This window comes from Leptidea sinapis, chromosome Z, assembly GCF_905404315.1.
Source record: "Leptidea sinapis chromosome Z, ilLepSina1.1, whole genome shotgun sequence".
In the NCBI taxonomy this organism is placed as follows: Eukaryota; Metazoa; Arthropoda; class Insecta; order Lepidoptera; family Pieridae; genus Leptidea; species Leptidea sinapis.
The window spans coordinates 10,627,463-10,651,264 of NC_066312.1; the positions used below are offsets into that span (position 1 = coordinate 10,627,463).

Consider the following 23,802-nt stretch of genomic DNA (forward strand, 5'->3'; position numbering starts at 1 on the left):
CTATCCTTCGGGCTATGTGTTCTGTTCTTCGAGTTATATATGTTCTCCTACGAATCTCTACACTTCTGATTCGATCCTTGCATTGCCCTCTTCATTGCCTTATAAGCGACCACGATCTTTCTTATAAGGCCCATACTTATCGTTATACAAAACAGTTAATTCTAATCGTAAGAACCAATTACTGTTAATTATAGTTTTATTTTTTAAAAGAGTGCATTTTTTAATTTTTTTTTGTATTTTCTGGAATTACAAGAAAAGTCTGGGCTGTAGTAGTTGCCCGTTGCATTTGCAACTAAAGGTTTTATCTCAATACTGCCTGTCAGCCATTAAGTTGGCATAGCGACATCCCATTCTGCACGGACGCACGCCAAGAAAGGGAAGAAATTAGTGGGATTCCATATTCAATAATAAACTTGGTCGAAAGCAATATAATTATAATTACCTAATTATTACTGAGGTGCAGTTTTATCACCCGCAGCCTTCGTATATATTACATGTAATAAATTAATTGACCAGATCGTCGGTCCATCTTGTGGGGGCTTACCAACACCGCGTCTTCGCAATTATTTACGCTATGTTGGTGACTTTGGTTCTCCAACGGATCTCCTCATTTCTGATTCGATCTCGCAGGGAAACTCAGAGCATAGAATACACCGAAATTAATTCTTGTCCATTGGTTGTGGTTTAGTAAACATATGAGTTACAACAGTATTATGGTAGCTGAAGTATGATATGAATGGTTTAGGCTACTAACGCCATGGTGTCGTATTTGGGTGTCGGTTCGCGCGCATCGTTAAAATCAACTTTGATAATTTTCCCCTAATGCGTCCAAAATGTATAACTTTAATTAAAATGCATGAAATGTTTTATAGGGGCGGATGCATCCAAGGGTGTAAGTCAGAGCTTAATCTAAGAGACAGGCGTCAATATAACAATTATGTTAATATGAATGAATATTTAAATATGTTAGATTACGTGTCGCGATAGATTGTTGATCAGTTGAATGGATAAGTCGATGCGGATTACGGGAGACAAGTGTTTATTACTAGTTATAAATAGAGATGCGAACGAGTGAATGGCGCGCTTCCATTCAACGTTTATTCAATACTTTCAGATTAAAACATGTTGTTTACTCAATACTAATGAATAATACGTAATACAATGTTTACTTTTTAATATTTCACTTGGACTACACTGTAACTGAAAACTTACTTAATATTATAAGATAAACACATAAACACTAAACACACACCCACAAATAACCACCTTCCACACACTTTCATGCACGCCAATTAAGTACTTTTTTATTTAATAAAGTTTTGTTTATTTTTGTATATCCTTCTCATTATTATGACCATGCGCTTTGGTGGCCCGGTGACTTGTAGCACAGGTATTCATTACCTATTTCAAGCACTGGACTCTCACAATTTAAAACATGTCTTAATATCGATATATAATAAATAAATCTTTTACTATACACTCACGAATATTTCAAGCTATTGTGTGCATTCGTTAAAGAGCATATACGCATCACATTGACGTCTGGGATTCCACATCCACGCGTTTTTTAAGAAATTTTTTGCCTGCTACAACTACTTTGTGAAATCAATTACCGGCTGCTGTTTTCCCGAACCGATACGACTAAGGAACCTTCAAGAACATACTCCCACCTTAAAGGCCGGCAAAGCGTCTCTTGTGTCCTGCTTTTGTGCATTTCCATGGCTACCCCACCATTCCATCACGTTTCCACATTCTTGCCTGTTTGCCCCCTCGTATTTATGCAAATAAAGATATGAAAGATCGATTGACAGTTTTACCTGATTCCTATCCAGCAGCGCACTACACTCCAAAAAATCAAATACTTTCCTAAACCTTCTCGAGAATTTTCATCAAAAATCAAGTCAGTTGCGATTATTTTAACACTTTAATGTTGTTTAGAGTTATGGGCGTCATTCTGTATCTTCAACCGCATCTACCACGGGGTGTCGGAGATTACTCCGAGCTTATGAGCTTATGAGCTTATGAGCCAAATTGCAACACCGAGCATGACGTCATCTTAATTAAACAAAAAAAAAATTTATGAAGAACCTTAGTAGGGTTACTTCGTATACATTAAACATATAATACATATTTTTTTAGTTGGAATTTTTCATTATAGTCATTTATGCTAATGCGTGGGGCGGGATCTTTCCTTCCGGATAATAACGTTAGCTTGTCCTTGGGTTATATATATTCTTAAAAATTGTTTCCCGTTTGTTACCATATCTTATATCTTTAACGAGCAATTCTTGTATATATATATATATATAATCTGAATCTCGGAATCGGCTCCAACGAGATTTCATAAATTATAGTATACAGGGGATTTCGGGGGCGATAAATCGATCTAGCTAGGTTTCAATTTAAAAACAATGTAGTTTTATCTGTGTTTTAATGAGAAACTGCTACAGTAACATTAGAATACAAAGTTAAATTTTGTTACTATATACAAGACTATAATAACTCTTTTTTTGTTCAAGTTTTGTACATTCTTAAAAATCCGAGCAAGGCTCGGTCGTCCGGATATTATTTATTTATTTACGCCGTATGTCGTATGTAATTTAGCTTACTCAACTACCTTAGAGTATTTTTTGCTGCATCACTTTCCTTAAGGTGATGTAAATATTGTTTTTTATGGAAAAAGAAAGACAAACGAGCGTACGGGTCACCTGGTGTTAAGTGATCACCGCCGCCCACATTCTCTTGCAACACCAGAGGAATCACAGGAGCGTTGCCGGCCTTTAAGGAAGGTGTACGCGCTTTTTTTGAAGGTACGCGTGTCGTATCGTCCCGGAAACACCGCACATGGAAGTTCGTTTCACAGCTTCGTAGTACGTGGAAGAAAGCTCATTGAAAACCGCACTGTGTTGGTATATGGGATATTGCATAAGTATAATATTCCTTACTATTATTATCCAACCTTAACGTATAAATGATTATTACTATTAATATGAGACATTGTATTATTACTAGAAATATATGTTATTATATTATGATTCCCTTATAGCATGAATTGTATATTCATTAATTACTAGCTGACCCGACAGACGTTGTTCTGTATATAATAAATAAAATAATGTTTTTATATGAATTTGTTTGTTATGCACCCTGCTGTCGTAATGAAATTGTTTCACAACAGAACTGTCAAACCGTGCGTCAATAAATTCTCTCAAAGAAATTATGTATGGACACATCAAAGGAAAAACAAATTTTGTTGTTTTTATTTAATTTAGCAGCATTTTCCTATTTATTCACCTTTTAAACCTTCCCTGGACTTCCACAAATATTTCAAGACCAAAATTAGCCAAATTGGTCCTGCCGTTCTCGAGTTTTAGCGAGACTAACGAACAGCAATTCATTTTTATATATACACTAGTGGACCCAACAGACGTTGTCCTGTACACACGTCTTAAATTTGAAAAATCGGTCCAGCCGTTAGGAGTTCACTAACATACACATGAGCAGGAGAATTATATTATATGGACGGAATTGAGAATCTAAACCAATCTCAAATTCACTGGAACACACAAAAATATCATCAAAATCAGTCCAGCCGTTTAGGAGGTAGTTCAATTGTGAATCTAAACCATCCTCGAATCCCCTTGAACTCACACAAAAAATTTCATCCAAATCGGTCCAGCCGTCTAGGAGGAGTTCAGTGACATACACACGCACACAAGAATTATATATATAAAGATATTGTAACACTCTTTATAGTCATTTAAGATGACATTATGTTGATTCTACCGAAATATCGCGAGTGTTCTTCAAAAAATTTACTCTGCAAAAATAGGCTGAAACTTCATATAAAGCCTATAAGAAGCAAGCGACGTTATACATAACATATGATGAACACATTACGTGTGTGTGCATAATGTATTGTCAATGTCATGTAATACATTATATTTTATATTTCAGCATTTTATAGTAGATAAGACTGTCTGTCTGTATACAAGCAATGTTGGTCCGAGCAGTACAGACAGCATAATCAGTACAGTCACCGCAACTATTTCCGCAGTAGAATAGCGTACGACTAGGGCACTGATGTGTTCTGTTCCGGTCTCAAGAATGTATATAGGACAACAGGCGTATTTGCAAAGATCTTGTTAGAATTCTATTTTATGTCAATATCACTACTACCGCTTCGGAAGAACGTCACATAAAGATCTCACATGAAATGTAATTACAATAATCCGTCGATTTGAATTACTCGTGTAAGGCATTGAGAAATTGTTGAATCACTTTACATAATATATTGTAATTTAAATGATTTGTAAATGAAGCTGTAAATTTCGATTTAAAAGAGTGGCCTTGAGTTTTTTACCACGTTATCGCATTAAAACTCAACCTTTTCTGAAGTGGCGGTAATTATAAAAAGTGATTTTGATTTGATTTGATTTATTCTTTGTTTAAGGACGCGTATAGAACAATGTCAATGGTATTTTATCGTATTTCAATACGCCTTAGGTTGCTTTGTGACGTATCTGATCTTATTTTCTGTTGTCTATGAATGATGCCGTCAAAGTAATTTATTTGCTTGTTACGTCACTAAGTCTAGTAAATAAGACAACATTTTATGTCTTTTCTTGTGTACTTCTTACTACATAAAGAGTTAAGACTTAAACTTTAAACAAGGAGAGGTTAATAATACGAAATAGAAATATTTTTGAAGTGAAAACTTCTTTAACGGCATTGAGCAGTTTTCTTGGGTTGGGTATAAAATGTTAAACTCTGTTGACTTGGATTATTGGATTATTTGTCTTAATAATAACATTTAAATATGATTCTTTCGTGTCAGCTAAGTTTATGCGACGGGACATATCGACTAATGAGGGACTTTAAATTGGTATTAACTTAATGCGGTGTTTGAATTCTGAGACTGATTAACTTACATATCATATATCATATATAAAGATACAACACACTCAACCATAACGTAATATCTTCTATCCTACTAATTTAATAATTACAATACTTTTCATCGATGAAAGTTCCCGAGTTCATTTAATTTTTCCCCATTACAAGTGTCCAAGGTGCTTGAAAAAGTTTACACTTGAAAAAAATATTTTACCACTCAATTGAGTCGTTAAGTGGCACCCAAGTTACTAATAATTCGTCGCCGACCGAAGTTCAATTTAACTTCGAACATTTGAGTAAATCGCAAACTATGTCTGAAATCGAACAGTACCTAGTGAACATATCAGAGATTTATAGCTTAACGTTCCTCCGAATTCCCAGTTCATTATATTACCTGTAGGGTTTTGTGTCGTCTGATAACGTTAATTGTGTATTCTGGGAAATTCTACCACGCCTTAGAAAACAATTTTTCAAGCAGGCTTTAACCATGTGCAATTCTAAAAATCTAAGTAAATTGTATGTTGCGGAAAATAACCATTTGCATATTAATTACCATAATATAGAGGAGTATGATAAAATAGAGGCGGTCTGACCCACATTAGAGTTATTGGAGGGTAATAGACCAAGTGATATGTTATCGCATTAAAATGATTCGTGATGTATAACTGTAGACCATATCGTTTCTCTCAATCAGTGAACCAACGAGGCCACAATGACTTTGACGGCACTTCCGCGTATTCATCAGAATTGAATAATTTTATTGCTTCATATTTTGAATTAAATTGCTACGCATAACATCAACCTCTTTTATACACATATTCTACAATAATAAGTTCCATTAAATCTATATAAATAGGTTAGTAAAGTAATTAAGAGTATTAAAGTAATTTAGATTTTACTATAAAAACAAATTATTCAATTAATTTATTCAATTAATTTTTTTTAAATTTATTTACAATAATATATTAATAAATAAAAAAAAACACTAATTCAATAATGCTCAGTGACCTTTTCAGTAAATCCATTCAAGATATACACAGCGCTAATGTTGCACAATACGTCAGCTGTATATCTACAGATACAAGCATTTCGGTGACGCGAACTCACGAGATTCCGAGCCTTCCAAAAAGTGTCTATTTATATTTATATTTATATTTTAATAATTTAACTATGCCGTGCGCCAGTCATGAGACTCATAAGAGTTTTTAAAAAGTGTCCAATGTGGCTAAAGAAACTTAAAAACGCGATGAATATTCCAAAATTTCAAGTTATAAAAAAACAATTTCAGATAGCTCAAGGGAAGAAAGTATTATAATAATAGTCGAGAATTCTATTAATATCGTTATTCAATACCGTCGAACAGTGTGTGGTGAATACTTTGAATGTTTCTTGCTTTGGTATCTCGTGGTATTTAGTGAAATGCGAGCGAGATCGTAGAACTAGGGAATCTTATGAGGTCATGGTAACTATTGTATCTATTTACGTACTATTTTGTTTTGAATCAACTCTAATTAATAGGCACTTGCATTGTTTTACGCCTCTCTAAATATTCCCAAACTATAAACAGAACCACGTCTTAATTAATGCCTTTTTTTAATTCACGTTTCTTATAATTTTATGTCCCTCATTTCCTGTACTTTAGATTTGATTGAAATATAATATTATACGGCTCTTTGATGAGAAATAATACAGTGAAATAACATTTTTTAATTTATTTCATCAGCCGGATGACGTATACTGCTGGACAAAGGCCTCCCCCAAAGATCCCCACGACGATCGTTCCTGCGCTGCCCTCATCCAACGTATTCCGGTGATCTTGACCAGATCGTGAGTCCATCTACTGGGGGGGCCTACCATCACTGCGTCTTCCGGTACGTAGTTGCCATTCGAGGACTTTACTGCCCGGCCATCTGTCCGTCGAACTATGTGCCCTGCCCACTGCCACTTTGGTTTCGCAATCATTTGGGCTATGTCGGTGACTATGGTTCTCCTACGGATCTCCTCCTTTCTGATCTCGCAGGGAATCTCTAAAGTATGTCTGGGATTAAATTATTAAAACTTTCGTGACACATTGTTAACATAAATTATTATACGACTTTACTCACGGAATGGTCCAAAACCAGTCGGTGCCTACACATATAAGCCGTGAGTAAAGCTTTTTAAATAAATTATGTCGAGTATTTTATTTTACTTATATTTATTTCTGATTCAACGCCAGGTTTATCTGTTATAATTAATAAATCATCGTGTTTGCTGGATGCGATTACTAATTATGACAGTAATCACGACCATAATGTTCACGAAGCATCCTTACACAAACAATGAATACAAACTCTAGAGGTTGATGCATCCAATATACGATAGTTTATATTCAGTTTATTCTTTGTAAGTTAAGTTATTTAAACACGATTCATATATTGGATGCAACACCTTATAAATTAATTTGTTATGTATATTACCGCCATTGTAAAATACTCTGTATGTATGTCACGTTGTTTGTCCGCGATAAACTACTAAGCCAATTTTAATAAAATTTTGCACTGTCTGAAGTTTGATCGAGGCTGAGAGAAAGGATAGTTTTTATTTCTATTCGTGACCTTAAGGTCATACAGAAATAAAATTTGAAATTAAAAAATATTAAGTATTTTTCTCTCTTATAAGATAAATTTACGAAGCACAATTTGACAGTTCAGCAGTGATATTATTACATTACAAGAACAGAAAAAACCATAAAAGAATTCTTTTAATGGTTGATTTACTAAAAATTTCTTAATTTTTATTTAGAATATATATATATATATATATGTGTGTGTGTGTTTAGGTGGAGCGAAGAGCGAGCTTATATCGAGCTGGTGACCGGTCACCAGCTCGATATAATAAAAAATAGTAAAAATACCAAATGTAGTAAATTATCCTCGGGAACACCTTAAGAAGGTTTTGGATTATTTGTTTTCATGTATAGATAGAGACTCTTGCTGCTAGACAAACGATGAAAACAGGCCAGTTTTATTACATTAGTGTGCGTGACAAGCTACGTCTTAGACACGCTATTTGTATGTCACTTTGTGTTAGTTGCTCAGAATAGAGGTTAACTGTCAACCTCAATTTTCTCTACGTTTGCACAGCTGTCACAGTCTATCTAGATATATAAATCTAAGGTTTTCTACCTACCGACCTTTGTGACATCATTAAATCCAACACAATCGCCCTACCCTCCAGCACGCTCTCTGAACCGAGTGACATATAAATAACGCCTCGATGCGTACATGCGGCCAATAATCACATAAGTAAGGCTTAAACGCTATCGCAGTCTGATAAAGTCGTAAAAAAACGGCGGCCAATTTAGAATTTATCGTTTCAGTTTACATTTATATCTACAAACAATTCCACTGAGATAAAGATAGCACGCACAAATAAATATTGAACACGAATAGTTCACAAAAATAGAGAATGCGAATAACTGACACAGATCCGAGAGCGGGTTCACGTTGAACATTCATTTTATTGAGCCCGCATTCGGTGCGTGCGTGAAGCGAACATGACGCGTGTATCGCGCGCTACAGAACGTCAGATCTGACTTCATTCAGTTTTACAATAATCAATCGTAAAATGCTCATCTTTGAGGACCTAATGCTCTGCAATGAGTTAGGTGGGACATTAAAACAAGTGTGTGTACTTACATGTGCACGCAATAATTTATACTGTTTTGGCCTAACAAAGCAAAAATCCTTAAAATTATTTATTCCTCGTGCTATTCTACGTTTGTGATAATCTTGCAACTATGGCTTTGACACCAAGGGGCTTTTACGGGCTTGAACCCTTTGCCTATCCTAATAATGGACGAAGATAAAAAAAAATATTAATGAATGTCGCAAACGTCAGAAACTTTACCTACTAATATTATAAAAACATATATCATAAAAACATACTTCACCCTGTTACTTTTGGGTTACAGTGTTGCGCTCGCTTCTTAAAAATTCACTCTCATCATTTTTTCATAACGCGCCTACAGAAGTATAACTTCAAAAATATATATTATTAGGGACTGATATGTAATCTCCGATTTGAACGTTTAAAAATTTTGTAAAACATAAAATACCATGTAATCAAAATTATTGAAATGAAGCTGTCTTCAACATTAAATTTGCCACTGCTTTTATACAACTGGTGATATTTTTATCGCTCTAACAAGAGAAAATAGCAATTTTATTTCTAAAAAATGTGAACGTTTAAAAAATTAATAAAACATATTATTATATATTTATTCATTAAAAACGGCTGTCTATGGGATTGGTGTCGAGATAGAACTAGCTCCGCCCAAACGCCAATGACCTTCAGTCAAGGTCATTGGCGTTATCCTTAGCCTTAAAACTGTTTTAAGATCACTTACTTGCTCACGTACCGGACATAAGACTGAGGACAAAGATAAGTAATGAGATCTCAATGAATTTTCCACCGTTAGCGATGTAAAAGACAAATAGAGGGTAGACATCAAATTATATTAACTTCCAATGCTTTGAATATTAAAGTTAGCTTAATATTATAATAATACCAAAGGTAGATTACACCAATATAACCCCATCTTTTACAACTAGAATAACTTTATAACTTGTAAAGAGAAAACATGTTTAGAATGAATTTATTCCTATCCTCATATAAGATTCCTGTGGAAATTTTCTTAAACACGCATTCCATAGTGAAGTAAGAACATTAGACAAGCAGTTGATATTATATTTCACTAGAAAGCTTTCCTTTCAACTGTAATAGTTTTGTTACAAGTTTATTTTGTTTTTGGCGACGTATTGGAAAAAATCTGGCATAATATAATAATAGACATTTGGAAGACTGTTGTTGTATTAGTCATGAATGGTAGAGCGTGGGGTTTACTTGTTAGTATTTTTTTTTAATGAAAATAAGGGCATGGTAATTGACACGCCCTGCCCACTACAATGCAGTGCGCTCAGGATTCTTGAAAAGCCCCAAAAATTCTGAGTAGCACTACAACTGCGCTCGTCACCTTGAGACAGAAGATGTTAAGCCCCTTTTGCCCAGTAATTTGACTAGCTACCTTCAGACCGAAATACAGTAATGCTAACACATTACTGCTTCACGGTAGAAATAGGCGCCGCCATAGATCGTCATATTGCTTTTATATCAATTAATAACTTGAAATGTGCACGTGGATTGTTTTAAGGTTTTGATTATGCAAATGATTTTCTATTCAATTAAATACATATCTTAACTACTATATAGGTAAATCTGATATTCTGTCTTTGTGTGTCAACCCGGCCTATTATTTCACTAATAACAGGCTTTTATGTATAGGTAAGTTGAGCTCATTTCGATATAATCGAACCTGTTATAAAAGGGGTCAGCTAAGGTTTGTTTTTGTCTATTGTAGCTGTAAGTAAACAAATAACAAAAGCCTGAATAAAAGCTACACCCTTGTAGCAAACCGTTACGAAAAATACTCGAACCGGATTAAGAGAGAATAACTTATATTTTAATATCTTAGACTTGAACGACGCAGACCGAATTGCTCTAAAAATTATCATGAAACGTGATCTTATTGTGATTATTAAACTTGATTTAAAACTATATAGAACTATCACACAAAACAATGTTTTTAATATCAATTTAAATCAATTTCGCCCCTTTCCCGAATAGCGGTGTTGTTTCATCAGTGGGAGTTAGTTTCTCGTGACCTGTCTAATATTTGATCATGTGATGTGTCGCGTTGGCACCAACATTGGTTCCAACAATCTCCGCGTCAGCGTAAACTAGTTATTTCTGACGCGTGCTTTGAGCATAATAAAAAATATACTTTAGTATATTTGTTGTGTTTTCTGTTTATATTTGTATTATATGAGTTTTATTTTTGTGCAGTATTTTTGATGGGGAACAGAGCTTACGTTTGCAGTCCGATTATCAGATTGTGCAGGACTGATGTTCTCGACTGTTAATATACGGAGAACCCGATTATCAGACTGTGAAGGTTCATTTAATGTTCTCTCTCTCTCTAACTAATGTTTAATTAGTGTAGTGCTCTGTGAATATTGAGCATTGCGTCTTATCATCGAGACTTCGCTTCATTGTGTGTCTTCTACCGCATTTATCAATGGAAGTGTTCAGAAAGCTGATTCCTTGAATTTTACTTTCGCACGACACGCCGCAAACGCGTATATAATCCACACCATCTGATTGTATGTTCATTCATAGTATGGTGATGTTATCATACAGTATTCTATCTTCATACAAACAAAAAAGAAAATATAAAAAAACAAAAAAAAAAGAACGAAAAGTTATACCTTCTTGGCTCGAGTTCGGTAGACACTCGGTATATCAGACGGTCGCGAATGCGAGTTCATTACGAACAGACAGACAGACGCCGGTGGAGGACTTTGTTTTATAATATGCAATGATACAACACACACTTAAAATTTAATTTAATAAAAATAAACCACAAAAATGACACGACTAACAACTGAAACCATATAAATGTTGTCCTTTTAAAATAATACACAATTTCCCTCTAGAGTAGGGTAAGCCTACCAACCTACACAATACCTTAACATCATACAGTTGTTACTGCGGAAATATCAGAAATTCACATATTGGATGGCGCACACGATTCTAAAATACTACAAGGTTTCTGTGTCAGTTTGATTTATTTTTACAAATTAGGGATAACGTTAAATGATTCAATATAACACGAGATTGCAATGAGCCCCGGACAACTTTTATCTTTTACTTCTGGTGTTGCAAGATGGAGATACAATTACGGTTCAGTTTTTATTAACTACGGTTAAATGCCGCTCAGGTGCCAAGCAGACATATTATGCCTGCTCGCGGGGGGCGCGCAGAGATATTTTTTTCGTTAAATAAACACAGAGTAAAACAAGCTACACGATATACCACAAGAAAGGTAATTTAACAGACTATGAAATTTTTTTTTTTAATTTTAAAACTTTATCTGTATAAAATACGACACGCCGTCAAAATGCGGTCAGCCGTAAAAATTATCTGTAGCAGTCGCTTTAAAAATTCTTTTTTGTATTATCTATGATGTTTTAGTAACTATTCTATTACTAATTAGTAACTTTGAAGTATGTTTTAGTTCTAAAAAATTACTACATTCACTAGTAATAATCGAAATGTAATCTTATAGACTGTATTGAGAATCTAAACCAATCTCAAATTCACTGGAACACTCTAAAAAAAACCTCAATACCGGTCCAGCCATTTAGGAGGTAGTTCAATAGTGAATCTAAACAATCCTCGAATCCACTTGAACACACAGAGAAAATTTCATTCAAATCGGTCTATCCGTGAGAAGAAGTTCACTGTCAACACACGTACAGAACAATTATATACATAAAGATATAGAAATACTAATAGGTAAGAAGTGTAGTTTGCCTTAGACTGTAGATATTAAAAGGTAATTTTTATAAGATACAATATAACTGTGAAATATAAAGACACGAAAGTATTAATAATTGTTGATTGATACTGATGATCGATAATAAGTATTAATACACAAGCCACTCGGAAAAACCAACAAGCATTTAATTTATTACATTCGTCAATAACATGCCAGTCGCAAATAACTCAATTAATGAAATTGAAAATCCGTAAACATTATACGCAATTTTAGGTAGTAAACTGTCGTTATAAAGTTGATTAAGTGGACTCACGGCGCGTTCGACACAGAAGTGGAATATTCTGTAGTGTGATTGTTAAATGTCGAATATATTGACAGATTACTGAAACATTGCCACTGGTAGTCCACTATTATTATATTTTCACAATAAATGTACTTCCTGACAAATTTAAGTTTTATATTCAAATATTTTTATTAAAAAAACCGTCTTCAAATACTAAAAATGTATAAAATACTAGCTGACCCAGCAAACGTTGTATTGCCGATATTAAAATCGCGATACAAAAGTAACTGTTGATCGTAGATGGGTGAAAATTTGAAGTTGTATGTATTTTTTAATGTTGACTCATAATCAAACAAATTAAAAAAAATGTCAATAAATTAAAAAAAAAAATGGCGTGGACCACCCTTAACATTTAGGGGGATGAAAAATAGATGTTGTCCGATTCTCAGACCTACCCAATATGCAATTTTCATGAGAATCGGTCAAGCCGTTTCGAAGGAGTTTAACTGCAAACACCGCGACATGAGAATTTTATATATTAAATTTTAATAAAAATTTAATTTAATATACATCTTATGCAAACCTATACCTTCAATATTAATAAAATAGTTTTATTTGTATGTGCTACATAAATTAAAAGTTTTAAGGTTTTTGTTGCTTGTGACTTGGCTTTAGTAACCAAACGCGAAGTAAAGTTATTGTTTGTTGTCACTACAGAATTATATATGACAGGGAGAAGTAATTTTAAACTTCACATTACGTTTATTAATAAGTAAGTGTCAGTGTAAAAAAAATCAAGTAAGCTCATAGTATCAACACATAGGCTTGCCTGACCTTCAGTATTACTGCAAGGTATTGAATATTGATCCAACTCTCATAAACTTGCCTTCGATAAACCAATAACTCTGTAACTTTACGGCGTTTGTGCGAACTTACTGTGTGCAAAAATAACTGTTTTATATCTCGCTTAAACTATTATATGTTCTTGTTCCTACTACGCCTATTTTAAAAGCAAAGTAGATGTCTACCAGTGAGAGGATCCTTTGCACCGGATGCCAGCTAGATTATGGGCACCACATCGGTGCCTGTTTCTGCCGTGAACCAGTAATGTGTAAGCATTAATGTGTTTCCATCTGAAGGGCGCCGTAGATTGTGGAATTACTTGGCAAATGAGACTTGACAACTTATGTCTCAAAGTGACGAGCGCAGATGTAGTGCCGCTCAGAATTTTTGAGTATTTCAATAATCCTGAGCGGCACTGCGTTGTAACAGGCAGGTGGTATCGCCTTCGAACGTCACGCTCGTCTCGTCCATTATTTTCATAAAAAATATGTGTAGCCAAACCTCGAGAGTTGAACAAACATAGCAAAGGTAGGCTCTGTCTAAACTTGTAAAGAGTACTGGGGCGCATCCTGAGATGCGTGGGTACTAGTTCCGTATCATGCATAAATTTTGGTACATAAATTATATTTGTATATTTAACCCACGTTTAACCGACGTAAATTGTCAAAATTTGACTTTTTTGTTTGTATTTATATAACTCAAATAAAACGTAATCAATTGTAAAAGATATTTCACCTGGTACTTACTGGTGAAATTAGGTACTTTCACGAGTTAAATTTTACTTTCAAATGAATAATATTATGGATATTAAATTAATATTATATAAACTATCTAAACATTTGATTGTGATAGCCGAAGGGAGATCTTCATACTTATATAATTTCCTGCCGTTCCCAATATTCAGTCTATCTCTTACTTGAGATAAAAATCGTAACTCTCGTTGACTTTTCTGTCCCAATAAACTTATCGACGATAACTCACCTTATCCGCTACACGCTGTCTGTCAATGGGAGGACGTATAGCTTACCAGCGATAGAAGTTTGTATGTTATTAGGACATTGGGTGTTTTAATGTTGGCATTAAGTAAACTATTTTTGAATCATTAATGGAGGATTTAAAGCAGGGGTGTAGAATGTAGATAAACGACTGAATACCACCCCTTATGGCTTACACGAGAATGAAACAATTGCGGTATTTGATACAATACTCCTTCCAGTGAGCGTAGCCAGCTACGGAAGTGTATGGAAGCCTTTGTCTTACTGAAATATAATGTTGAATATTTTTTTCATTATATAAACCTTTTGTTTGATATCAGTACGCTATATAATAACTAGCTTTGAATTTTTTCTTGTAACAATACATTTTTAAACGCTTTATTTCAGCTTCGTCCTTATGTAATGGATTCTTCGCTTCAAAATGTTCAGTTTACTCACATTAATTTGGCCTTGTATCCAAATTACAGGATATTAAAAAATACAGACACACCTATACTATATCTATATATATAAAAATGAATTGCAGTTCGTTAGTCTCGCTAAAACTCGAGAACGGCGATTTGGCTAATTTTGGTCTTGAATTATTTGTTTAAGCCCAGGGAAGGTTTAAAAGGTGAATAAATATGAAAGTGTTCGGAATTAAATAAAAACAACAATTTTGTTATTCCTTTGATGTGTCCCCCGTCGTCCGATATTTGTTTTGCATGGACATATTTTCTATGAGAGAATTTATTGACGCACGGTTTGACAGTTCTGCTGTAAAACAATTTCATAACAATATTTTACGAAATAATTCTTGATGTTATGATATTATATTATTGACAAATTAATAAAAAACATTATTTTATTTATTATATACAGAACAACGTCTGTCGGGTCAACTAGTAAATAATAAATTATGAGATGCGTTTTTAAAGTTGTTGGAAGTAATCTCTGGATGTACAGAACTGATCGTAAATATTCTGTTACCAATACCATAAATAGAATGCCACATTGTTTGTGAGTATCATAAGCTATATTGCTATCATATTCAACCGAAAGATGAAAAGACTTTCGCTGTTGTCTTATTTGCAAAGTAAGTCAGAGAAAAAACGGTCAAACAAAACGTCTCTTACGAACTGTGCCTTAACTATGAGAGGTATATTATTATTGTTTTGTATATTTGCATGTTGGCAGAATTGAAATACCAACCAAATTACACTTACACTGGTAAATGCGGACTATGTCGCGGGTAACATCTAGTAAGGTATAAGAAATGGAGCAAGTTTATTAAAAGTTATTTTAATGCTGTTTCAAATAGATACTAAATTCAAAAACAAATATTATCTCAAAAATATGATTTTAAATCACTTACCTATAGAACATCAAAAACTACCACCCCTTCGAAATACCCTCAGACCTGTATGAGAATAGTATATCCGCGGCCGTTTTATCTGCCACCATGCTGTCAGTTGTGCCTATATTAAATAGATGTTTATTATGAGTACCGTCACCGATTAGGGCCGCCGCCATCTGTTTAAGTTGAATTCTAACAGGAATGCGTTAATTACTTGATATTAAGTAATTATATTAGTGGCAACATCATCATCAGCCGGAAGACGTCCACTGCTGGACAAAGGCCTCCCCCAAAGATTTCCACGACGATCGGTCCTGCGCTGCCCTCATCCAACGTATTCCGGCGATCTTGACCAGATCGTCGGTCCATCTTGTGGGGGGCCTACCAACACTGCGTCTTCCGGTATGTGGTCGCCATTCTATGCTTTTTTATCTCTATATATATAGATAAAAAAGTATATATATGTATTATATTATTAGTGTATATGTACTCTATTACTTCAGTGGTCGATATCGTAATCGACGAGGCGTTTTAAATTTTTAACGTTTTAAGTTGACTATCATGAAAAAATAATGTTATTAATTTTAATGAATGAAGTAAGGAATTTTGTTATTATTAAAAAAATATAGTCTTAAAACTTTTTATTACTAGATATGTAATATTAAGTAATAGAACCGCACGTTTTTGTCTTCAAATAACAATTTTGTTGCCCTGCTCATGACTAAAGGTTAAATGAACAAATCGCGTGCTAACACAATTTAAAAGAACTTTGCTATAAGACTGCTCATACATGTGAGTTTTATTTCGTATTGTTGTATGACACACAATTCGAGTTCAATACTTTTTATTATTATTATTGTCTTAGGAATATTTTTGACACAAAACGTTATTGTTTCCACTAATTGTAATTTTTATGTGAAATTCTCAGGCACGTTGAGCAATAATTTTCATATAGAAAAAATAATTCGAGGTAGCGTCAACATAATTTAATACTCGTTCATTGGTTATGGTTCTGTAGACATATGAGTTACAAGAGGTTGGTAGCTGAAGTATGATACAAATGGTCTACTTGACCAGCTAACATCAGGGTACGTCTAATTTGCGTGACGGTGTGCGCGCGCTACATAATAATTCACTCTGATAATTTTAAAATCAAAAATATGAAAAATAATTCTATTTAAAATACTACCTTTGTCATTAATGTCACCCTTTAATCTACGACGTTAAGCTTCTAATCTATAGAGTAACGCACTGTTTCCATTGAAAATTTTGTCATTGTTTGTAGAGAGTTCATTGTTTCTAGAGATTTCTGAAGCGACTCGATGTCGGTGTGTCGCTTTGATCAGGATCTACATATTCATTAAATGACCATTATTTATAATCTGGGTCAAACAGTCTTCAGCTCAGTCCTAAACATTGACTTCCAGCCAAGCTTAGGTAGTACGTGCCAGGTGCAGTCTCTTGCGGGAAAGTCCAAGGTATATTTTTAAAATGCGTATAACTTAAAGGAATGTTAGTTAAATAATTATTAAATATTATTTTTAAATATGTACTTTTAAACAGAACACTTAAATTAATGACCCTCGCTATGATGTCTTCTATAAAATATACAATCGAACAAATTGAATCATGACCCAACTTTTCCTACAACCATGATAAAGAAATAGGTCGAAATTTGCTTGAACATACATTTCATAAGGAACTGTTATTATTTTATTAGACAGTGACAGTCCACCAATTGTCATAAAATCCTTTTTGTGCAAATATAAACCTAATGATATGTCATTTATATATATGTCCCTTACTGTCGTGATGATTTTAAAAGAACTATCAGCAAAGTAGTTTATTAATCAATTTTGTCGATGGTACCGACAAATGTATTAAAAATGCATCAATATTAGTTAATACTTCAAAATTTGACAATAACTGGAAAATTTCCAATATCATTCCTACCAAAAATTGTTTACGAATACATTCGAAATTTCCACGTTATTATTTTGATATTTAACTTAAACACATGTCACATAGTAACCCCAGAATAACCCATAATGACCCAGTGCCGTAGTAATAATGATAAACATAGATGCAATGAAGTGCAGTTTCTATATTTATGCAAATTTGTTGCAACGCACGAACTACATTTTGATTTTTCAAAACAGTAAAAGATTATTCAATAGTAGGCCAAACAATGACACAAATTTTGAAACATTAATTATAGTTGTATACCGCTAGTTGCAGAAAGCATCTTTAAAGTTAATGTTTCATCGTCATCTTACGGCCGTTCCTAATATACTATCCACAGATAGAGATAAATTACTACCTTCTACTGTCAGTTTTTAGCTGTCAATAATCTGAAGCTGTCCCAATATATCCGATAAGTCATTCTTATCGCCTTATATTGGGACGCGTGAATTGCAATTTCCATACAAACTTTATATCGCTGGTGAGCTATACGACGTCCCATTGACAGACAGCGTGCACGGATAAGGTGAGCTACCGTCGATAAGTTTATTGGGACAGAAAAGTTAAAGATAGTTACGATTTTTATCTCAAGTAAGAGATAGACTGAATATTGGGAACGGCCGTTAGACGGTCAAAATGAAAAGAAAGTGTCGGTATTATATTTAACGAAACATTAACTTGAAAGATGCTTTCTGCAATTAGCGGTTAGTTATATATAGTTATAGTATCTTCGGAAAATGTGAGTTTTAATGAAAAGAAGTTGCAAGACGCTCATTTTCACTGTTACAAATCAATATTCGTCGCTTCAGAATGTTATAAAATATTGAGCTATGGGAAATAAAAACTAAATAAATCATAAAATATCTCAGAAACGTTATTGAAGTAGAGTAGTTGTACCATAATAATATATAATCTAAATAGATAAATATTTTAATTGCTTAAGATTTATAATTTTAGGGTTTTTAAAATTCTATATGACAAGACTGATCTGAGACCACAAGCACTGCTCAGTGTCAGTATGATTCCCGTTCAATTTGCGAATAGTTCAGTGGTTGAAGTAAAATTATCGATCGGTGACTACACAAATAATTGCTTGGCACGGTAGCAACCGGGGCCTTTATGCAAAGCTATTTCAAAAGGAATTTACACATGTAAGTACTATAAAGGGATAATAAAGTCTTGGTCATAATCACTAACCGATTGTTGACAACTCAAATGGAATTTTTTGTTATGAAAACAATAGAATCTGTAAATATTCCATGCTTTTATATACAATATGTTGTAATGATTTTCCAGCTCCCGTTAAATCTATATTTTGTTAGTATATGCTTTCTTACTAAATTTGGGATTTTATTACTGTAAACTTTAGTACTATGAAAATTAAAATTGCCACAATTTAGGATATCATCCTCACCATCTGGATGTGAGGCGGTCCTCGCCAGTGCGGTTTTCAAGGAGCTTTCTTCCACGTACTACAAAGCTGTGGAATGAGCTTCCTTGTGCGGTGTTTCCGGGACGATACGACATGGGTACCTTCAAAACAAGCGCGTACACCTTCCTTAAAGGCCGGCAACGCTGCTGTGATTCCTCTGGTGTTGCAAGAGATTGTGGGCGGCGGTGATCACTTAACAACAGGTGACCCGTACGCTCGTATGTCCTCCTATTCCATAAAAAAAAAAAAAAATTGGCTTCATAAGCCCGTAGTTTTTTTTTGTTTACATTAAAAACGGTGTTTGTTTAAGACAAAAGTGAAATTGTTTTCAAAGCGAAATCTTTAATAATTTGCAATAAAACTAAGTTTTGTTCTATGCGAGGTAAGTTTTTTCATGTGTTAGCTTTCGTGTAAAATGCTATTTACACTACCAGTCGAAATCTTTATTTCTTTGGCTTTAAAACGTACTAAGAGCCGACGATTAGCTAAAATATTTTTTTCATCTTTTTTAACTATTTGTTCGGTTACTGTCATTGCTCGAAGACTCTTTGCAACAAATTTATCAAACTTGTCATCAAGAATTTTAAAAACCTAAAATTATAAATCTTTAATTAAGTTTTTAAACTTTTATCTATTTAGAGTGTACGATTCAACTACTGTACTCAATAACTTTGATCCACGTTTAATATCTGCGCACCAACGTGCAACTGTAGAATACGTTTGAGCATTTAAACTTTAAGCATTCCGTAAGTCTTGATTAACTTGTTCCGTACTTGTTACCTACCAGCCAGTATTTCCTTATATTTACTGACAGCTCTACATGCACTTATAAAGTTTATTTAATAATAATTGTAATGGTGTATAGTTGACTCAGGTAAATTTGCTTAGACTGACCGCGCTGCTTTATACGACATGAGTTGATACTCACCGAGCGTTACGTATTAGATGCGTGACATTTCAGTTTCATTCAAAATAAAGTACTCAGTACTCAAAGAAGTTTCTTTAAAGTTCAAAGTTTTTTTTCATGTTGCCGATGAAATTACCCAATGCCAGCACTAGAAAACGGGCGAAATAACTAGATATTGTGTATCGTCGGCCTTTTTTGATAGTCTTACCATTTAGAAGACAAACTTGTTTTAATCATGTGAGCCTTAAGCTTATACTAAAATGGGACGTGTCTAGGCTACATAATAATAAAATGCTCCTCTAATAAATCAATAATGTACATTCCTTACTTGACCTATACTGCAAAGGGCTCTGTGTAGATAAAGCTTCTCTGTCCTAATTTACGTCGCGAACAATGAACCAATTAAAACTAGTAACACTAGTTATTATCTGTTTTACAATCACTGGCTTTTGGTTCATTATAATTGGAATTTGTGCATTTAAGACTTAATTATTATATATTTTAATAGGTACACTTGGTATTGACCAGATTTCTGGAACTAGATCGGGCACAAAGAACTGTTATCAATGTAGTAGGTAATGACGTGTAAACTTTTTAGATACTCTACGCGCTTGCTTTACAAAGAATCTGGAGTTCTGACCGTTCGATAGCTCTTTATACTTCATTCCATAATAAAAAAACACACCATACTCTCATACGATAAAAATAAAAGTTAAAGAAGAAAATCGCAAAGAGTTTGTCCAGTTCCAAATTTTAGAACTTCTCTAGCCAGTCGATATCACCAAGTAATCGCAAGTCATCTCTATAATAAAATAAATCAACAATGTCACATATATCCTCTTCCAAGATTTTCCTGTAAATCCGTTGTTAATAAATGGCTCCTATCAAAAATATACACAGAAACTGAAGATCTCCTCAATATATGTAACTTATAAAACTAAAACAATACTTATGAGTACATACTGTTTACAACATAGGAATATTCTACATATATTAGGAATTATTGTAATTGTGCTCCTTTGTTTTTAAAGTTATTATTATCTTAAACCACTATAAATTGATTTATGCGAACACTGGTACCCATAACACAAGTTAGATCTTATCATGGGTATCAGAGTTTCAATTCAACACTGCATTTTATTTAAGATATGTTAATTTTTAAGATGTAGTACCTATATATTTAAGTGTTGTGAACCTCTGTTTTTTAGTGAAATAAAGTGTATTAATATTATTTTAAACAATAATTTATAATGTTTTGATAGCTGCCTGTAATCGGATAACTTAATTACAACGACTTAAATACTATTTTATATTTTACTTTTTATTCGCCTTGGGCGCCATTAAGGTTACTTATTAAATGGTTGCTTCAATAACTTTTCGTTGGTTTATGAGCCAATAACCATTATGTACATTCCACACCTTCGCGACTGTATTATTCATGATATATATGCTGATGTATATGCTTTCACTTGATTCGAGAAAATGTTCAGAACAAATGTATTACGAAATTCAAAAGAATTGAATAAATGTTTGTGTGGTAAATGTTACTATAACATACATGACTTTCTTAATGATACCACAGACTGGGAATGGAGCGACCACACTCAGGCTATTTCATTATAAATATTAATTGACCGATAATATATTGTAGCCATATATTTAAGGAAAAAAGAAGCTCGCTCAGTTTATTTGCGTCTGTTCTTCTCACGTCTGAGGCATACTATTTCGTATGGGTGGTAGTTCTTTTAATGGACAATAAGTGATTTTATATCCTATTTTGAATAAAAATATTTGAATTTGAATATTCATAATGTAACATTAGGGCAAACGAGCTTGGAGATGATGATGATTGTTAGTAGTTGGAGATGGTAACTGTCGCCCCTGCCATGTGAAATTAGATAAACAGCAAGATCATTACTCGTTTCATATCGATCTGTAAGCCCCATGAATAGAAATTCTTTTCTAAGTAGGTGTACGTGGTAGAAAGTACTTTGAGAACCTCAATGTCAACTTTAAAAAAAATGCCACGCAACCAAAGCAAGGATGTTAAGAATTGTATTTTGTCGGAAGTTCTAGAGATAGATGCGCTAAAAGACGTAAAAAATAATATTCATGTCTAAATTATATATAGAGTAAATTTTTATAGAAGTGACAACTTATTTAGGAGCTTTAAACACTTTTTGGGTGAACAAAAAGCATGAAATTCGTGGCGGGCAAGAATCAAACCGGGGACTTCGTGGTAAGAGTCAACGGTTCAACATCTGATTTTGCACCACCGTCTGCTTTTGATTCTAAACAATGTGTTTCATAAATATTATTTTAGTAATTTGAAGGCTTATTCCGCCATTTTCTATTCTTTCTGTTCTATATTATTTTGGACGTCCGCCCAAACATTTTAAACAACTAGTATTATAATAATTATGATCGCCGATAAGCCCGCATTATGTCGGTGTGTTTATTTCGAGATATATCTGGAATGCATTGTAAATTCACCCGAGATTATGAAGTGTGGCTCTTTTGGATTATATAGTTTGTATGCGGTCCAACACAGATCAACGACTCTATATTACTGTGGAAATCAATCAGGAAGTAAATTGACGTACAATAAATTACAACTACACACCATCACGCTCAAAACAATGTCTACATCAATGCAAAAGTGTGCCTACGCTGCTTTAAGGCAGAGTTTTCGTTCAGTTGTGTTTCGACCGCGCTTTGAATACAACGCCACGCAATGAGAAAATGTTCAATAAAAAACTGTCCAAATAACAGCATATCTAAACTTAAAAAGGATGTAGTCGTATTTTACGTAAGTGCCCCTTTAAATTAACAAAATTGTGTAACTGACTTGACGTTTTTAATCATAAAAACAAAATGTTCTTGCGTCGTGTTCGCGTCAGAGCTAATCGCTAATGACCGTGTACAATAAACTTTAAACATTACTGCCACGAAATAAGGTGTTCAGTTGAATGAATGTTTTAATGTTATTCTTATAAAATAATTTATACGTATATTCAACGAGTCTCGGACATTTTTGACGACTATTTAATAGTCGATTGCGAGTCTAGTAGTTTATTGTACGCCAATGGAGAAGTATGATACTGGTGAGATGGAAAGTCTAAATTGCATTCTAATAAATCACATTCTCTAATCAAATATTAAATCTATCAATTGTTAAAGATTGCTGCTCTTAAAAGTACACAATCTACTTTCAACTTACCCCCTAAGTCGTTCTCATCTCGCTCACTCAATAAAACTAGCGTAGGTCTTGTAGTCTCACTTGTGAGAAAACGTGACGTGATCTGCAATACATTCACCTGATTTGTGAATTGACAGCTGTCGGCCCTGAAGTAAAAGTACTCTGCGGTCAGAGTAAGTAAAATTTAGTAACAAATTTCATTATAATAGTTAAAGACTTAAAGAAGAGAATGAACGAAATCGGTGTTGCAATGTAAGAATACCATTTATTCTCCATTCATTCTTGTTAAATGGCAACATCGGTTTGTCTACGCGACAAGGCGAAGTCTTCGAAGAGTATTCTGTCAATCGTAGTTTGCTTGTTAGGGTAAACGAGAAATTAAACGATGTTGAGAACTTTTGTCTCTCGCGTCGCGACATATCTCGCGTTGCGCATCCTAGCCCGGCTGATAGTAGATAATACGCTCTGATCATTACAATCCAGTATCGCTCAGTATAAACCAGAATGAGTCACAGTGAATCAAACCTGGCAGATTCTGTTTTGGAACCACTGAAGACGCCAAACACAT

General features: G+C 33.9%; 1 protein-coding gene and 1 long non-coding RNA gene across 5 annotated transcripts in view; one reads left to right on the plus strand and one right to left on the minus strand.

Moving 5' to 3' along the window:
• Window positions 1–23,802, minus strand: part of LOC126979105 (uncharacterized) — a 104,331-nt gene that overhangs the window by 75,029 nt on the left and 5,500 nt on the right. The window contains exon 2 of the long non-coding RNA XR_007732751.1: window positions 23,256–23,396. This is a non-coding gene — a long non-coding RNA (uncharacterized LOC126979105). The remainder of the gene's footprint in view (window positions 1–23,255; window positions 23,397–23,802) is intronic.
• Window positions 1–23,802, plus strand: part of LOC126979075 (thyrotroph embryonic factor) — a 192,414-nt gene that overhangs the window by 71,923 nt on the left and 96,689 nt on the right. The window lies entirely within an intron of this gene.